We start from the raw sequence: 5293 nt of genomic DNA on the forward strand, positions 1-5293 counted from the left end.
AATTGTCCTTGGTGTTTATGGAATAGTAAAAATTTTCGCCATAATGTAGGTTCAACTGAGTAAAGGTTTGCATGTCAGAGGTGACAAATTGATGAGGTGATAACAGGTACATGATGCTGAGTACTATCCCTTGCCTGGTCCCTACCCCTCTTTGCCTTAATGGTCATGATTAACAGAACATAACTAGGATATGCGCCAGTGTATGCTGAATTCTGAGGCTGCTTGCCAAATTTAACAGAAGAGGGTGTGTACCAACTATGATCTGTTTGACAGAATAACCAAAGATTTGAAACTAATCCTTTATGGCTGCTTCATCAAACTTCAGTAACTATCACCTATAATAAGTGTGTATTCCTACTAAAAAACACCAGGGAACAATACATTGTAAGCAACAACAAACTATTCCTCTTGAATGTTACTGGGAGATAACCATGCACTACAGGGAAAATGATACAGAATAGGCTTCTCAACACCTGTGCTTATCTTCCTTCAAACACAGAACAAGTGAGTTCTTGCTTGATCCTCTTTCTACTAGAAATTTCAGTTTGGTGTTTTAAAAAAAATGCTTAACTGGTAGGACATGGCGTAGAAAACACAAGTGAAACTTATCATCAGCCTTCGGAGTTGCCAGTGTAGTATGATGGAAGGCCATTTCCCCAGCAGTTCACTGTGACCAACAGGATTCAACCCAAATTCTCTTCCAGCTCAAAAGTCTGTGGGTTACTCAAGATGTTGAAAGATCAGGGGATGCTGAAATGACCCTGCCCCTCTACTCCTTGGTGAGCTCTAAGCACATAGCTCTGATTCAGATTGATGCCTCCTATGCGCTCCATATCTATCAAACTTGCCTGGCAGCAAATCAGATCACAAAGTGACACTTCTAAATACTCAAGGTATTCTACTCAAGGTCTAAACACTCAAGGTCTAAACACTCAAGGTCTTTTCTGAAGTTCTGAGTCTGAGCAGAGGTAGGGCTGTTAGGGTCGACGCAATAGGTTGCTACTTCCAGTGGCACAGGAAGAGCCCTTAGGATCATCTGACTCAACAGTTCCAGAATGAGAGTACTACCAGAGAGAGTTCTAGGAGCGATCCAACATTAAGGGTGAGATGCTGCTTCTCCAGGCGGTAGACAAGATGCCGAAAATGACGCAGAAGACACAGAGCATATGCCCGCAGTGGCTGCAGAACTTATGGGAGTTGCAGCTCATGCAACTGTGCAGTCCTCAGATGTGACGCTGGCTGAGCCTCCGCCTGTGGTAGAGGCTTGCAGCCACTGCTGAAGTTGCCTGCACAAGGCTGAGAAAGCAATACCACCCGCGAACAAGCTGCAGGGGTGAAAATCAACCTGTGGTATGCAGTCTTGGCCGAGATGGTAGGGAGCATGGCAGGCGTCTACCATGGCAAGCTGGGTAGAAATCAAGCCGGAGATGATGGGCCACTACCTGGGCGTCTTCTCTGTCACCTACAAGCCTGTGAAGCCCAGTCGGCCGACTTCAGGCCACCCACTCTTCCCACTTCACCCCCTCTGTTAGCCTGTTCAGCCAAACATGGCAGTCATATCTAAAAATTTTTAAGAAACAACCTTCTTGTGCAGAGTGGGTAAAGCTCACTCCATGGCAGTACCACTAATATTGGCATGACATACCTGGCAGGAGTGTGAGGTCGGTGTTTGATCTTGTTCCTGATGTTTGGCTCCTTTCTTACTAGTTTCTAATACCGAAACCTGAAAAGGAAGCAGAATAATGTTGAACACTGTCGTGGACACGAATCTTACTTCTCATGAGTAGGAATTCAGCTTGAATAAAGGAAAAGGCTTCTGCTGAGTAAGAGAAAACCCTCCCAACCACTACACACCCTGAGGAGTAATAAGCCTTACGCTGAAGATGGCCAGGGCTGTATAAGGCAAGCCCCACTGTGATGTAATCCTCTGTGACCATGTAGTGACATCGCCCTGTATTGGGCGGGGTCTCAGGCTGTGCTGAAGCCTACTAAACAGCTTTTTCAGCTTACTCGGGCTCTAGTTCCTAAAATCACTAACCTCATACTGTACATCCACAGACACATAAACATCCGCCATCTCCTAACGCGTTGATTCCTATAAGGGTTCAGTGTCCTGACCACGAGTAGCAGATGGAACTAGCTGTTAATAGCGCACAAAACTGCACTGTCACAAAATTGAAAGGCTTTGGGGAGGATCTTTTTATGCATATGCTCCAAAATAAATAAATAAATACTGACCAATTCACACTGGCAGATAAGAGCACAGCATCTGTTGCATCAGGATTGCCGGCCATGATCATTGTGAGTGACAATTTTTCCAGGAAAAGAATCGGCATTTTCACCCCCACATGTCCGCAGTGCTCTCACTTCACCCTCTCCCTCCAACCCTGGCAGGATCATTCCTCTAAAATCACCTTCTCAATGAGTTCTTTGCTGCATACCCTGCCCATAGGTACAAGTCCCACCCCACAGCATTCCCTGTTCCACTGCTTACTTTCCGGCATGGTGTGGAAGGAGACTGTGATATACCAGTATCTCAGATTTTGTTTCCGGTTCCCATTCTAGAACATGAGCTCTGACGGTGGCTGAGGGATGTATTGTGTATTTCCGGGCTGTGCTTTCAGGATAAGAATATATGTGGCACATACAAAGTACTCAAAAATATGTATATTTCTTGAAGCAATGAAAAAAGTCACCTTTGGGGGCCAACACAATGGTGCACCAGGCTAATCCTCTGCCTTGTAGAGCCAGCATCCCATGAAAGGGCTGAATCTTTTTCTGGCTGCTCTACTTCTGATCCAGCTCCCTGCTCACGGCCTGGGAAAACAGCAGAGGGATGGCTCAAGTTCTTAGGACCCTGCGCCCATTTGGGGAACTCAGACAAAGCTCCTGGCTTCTGGCTTTGCTATTAGCTCAGCTCTGGCTATTGTGGCCATTTGGGGAGTGAACCAGCAGATGAAAGTCCTCCCTGCCTTCCTCCCTCTCTCTCTCTGTCTTTCTTTCTCTGTAAAATCTATCATTCAGATAAAAATAAATAAATCTTTTAAATAAATAAAACAGCTCCCCCTTTCCTTCTCTGCTCTTCCTTTGATGAGAGACTAATAGTTTTGTGAAAGTATCCATATTTTGATGTATGCATCTGCACAAAAGAGCCCCTTCAAAAGGAGATAATCTAGCATTTTGTCATATTTAGGCACAGTTTTGGTAGCAAGAACATTTATAGTGATGGTACTCTGTGAACTCGCATGACCTCTTTTCACACATTGTTTTAAAATGTTCTTTATCTTAAATGATTTATTTTTATTTGATAGCCAGAACTACAGAAAGAAGGACACAGAGACAGATATTCATCTACTGCTTCACACGCCAAATGTCCACAACGGCTGGAGCTGGACACATTGGAAGCCAGGAGCCCAGGAGCTTCCTCTGGGACTCCCATGTGGTTGCAGGGTCCCAAGGACCTGGGCCATCCTCTGCTGTTTTCCCAGGCCACTGGCATTGAGCTCCATTGAAAGTGAAGCAGCTGGGACACAGTTGGATGCCCATATGTGATGCCAGAGGTTTACCCTACTACTCTAAGGCGCTAGCTAGCCTCTATTTACACACTTTTGATGTAAACAGTCATCAGTGATTGCAGAAATCACACCTTGACACATCCACATTATGAAATTCTTTGCCAATCTCTTACCTAAATGTTATTAAATCTATGTACTGGTTTATTTTTATGACCGATATATGTAATTCACATACCACGGAATTCATCATTTGAGTGTACAATTCACTACTTTTCAGCATATTCACAAAATTGTGCATCCATTATCACAACCAATTGTCAGACTTCCATCAGCGCCCATGAAAGCCCATATCCACTAGCAGTCATTTCCCCTGCCAACCTTGGCAGCTACTAATTCACCTTCTTTTGTGGAGAAGTAAGGACATCCTGGCTATTCTGGACATTTTGTGAGAATGGGCTGACACAATATTTATTCTTCTGTGTCTACTTTAACATATTACACTGCTGACAAGGTTAATCTGTGTTGCAACATGTATCTGTATTTGTAGGGGAAGAAAAAGGAGGTGATCCCAGCCTTGCCCATCCTGAAGGGGTAACCTGTTACAAAGACAGGGTGAGAAGACAATCAGAACTTTTTCAGCCAGTTTGGCATGTCACTGAAGACTCACTCAAAGACCCAGGGTAAGCTATGCATTTGATGCCTAGGGTCAGTGTGGTGTGCACCACCTGTAGAATGTGGCTAGACAAAAAGGGTGTGATCTGATGCCAGTCACTGACAAGAGGAAGCCAGCAAGGCCTGCCTGCTAGTGGTACCTGGACATGGCATTCCTTCCCCCGGGCAGAGGATCCCACTGGACATCAGGCTGTACGATCTGATGGCGTATGTCAGAAAACTCTTACCAGATCAAAGAACATCAGGGAATTCCTTGTGGCCAGCTCCCAGACAGAAAGGTAGGGGAAGTCTGGTGTGATATTTTTAGGTTTTATCCCTTGCACTTAGAAAATGAGGTTCTGCTTTGTAAGGAAATTTTACTTTCTCCGGTTGCTTTGCAGAGTGTGGAGGGAGGGGAGCAGGAGACCAGAGAGCAGGGCAGAGTGTCGCACTATCCTGAGGCCCCTGGAGAGGCTGTCGGTTAGGGTGTGGTTTCTGAGACTCAACCACTTCACTCCAGGCACGACTAAGCAACAACCTGCTGGGAAGGAAAGCACATTGTGTTTAGACAGTCATTGCTCAGCAGCCGGCTTCTTTCCCCCTTTGGACTTCATGAATAATTGGTTGCATGCACTCGGGCACACATCGTTGAACAGCTGCTTACAGTTCCCTTGGGAGGGTGGGTGCAGCCGTGGCCCTGCTGGATGACATGGTGACTGCGGAGAGGAAGTGCGATCTGTTTCTGCAGGGCTGGCATCATCTTGCTGCCCCATCAGCGGTGGAAGAGGCTTTCCACCTGCACATCTCACTCCCCAAGTTGTTTTCCATCCTATGTATGTGCTTACTTAAGCATTGACTTATTTATCTGAAAGTCAGAGTGACAGAACAGAGGTCTTCCGTGCACTGGTTCACTTGCAAATGGCCAGAACAGCCAAAGCCAGGAGGCTGAGGCTCTGTCCAGGTCTGCTGTGTGTGTGGACAAGGACTGAAGTGCTCCGCCGTCACCCTCTGCCTTTCCAGATACGTTGGTAGGAGCAGCTGGGACTCGAACCAGCGCTGGGAAATGAGATGCTGGTGTTCTAAGTGGTGGTTTAACCAGCTGCACCAAGTGTGTCTGTCCTCCATTT

General features: G+C 46.1%; 1 long non-coding RNA gene across 1 annotated transcript in view; it reads right to left on the reverse strand.

Annotated features, from left to right (window-relative positions):
* The window catches only part of LOC131478619 (uncharacterized), a 5591-nt gene extending 3690 nt beyond the window's left edge, over positions 1-1901 (reverse strand). Inside the window, exons 1-2 of the long non-coding RNA XR_009244585.1 lie at positions 1877-1901; positions 1646-1723 (exon numbers count right to left, since the gene is read on the reverse strand). This is a non-coding gene — a long non-coding RNA (uncharacterized LOC131478619). The remainder of the gene's footprint in view (positions 1-1645; positions 1724-1876) is intronic.
* Positions 1902-5293: the final 3392 nt, after the last annotated feature.

The sequence above is a fragment of the Ochotona princeps genome, chromosome X, assembly GCF_030435755.1.
Source record: "Ochotona princeps isolate mOchPri1 chromosome X, mOchPri1.hap1, whole genome shotgun sequence".
NCBI classification, from domain to species: domain Eukaryota; kingdom Metazoa; phylum Chordata; class Mammalia; order Lagomorpha; family Ochotonidae; genus Ochotona; species Ochotona princeps.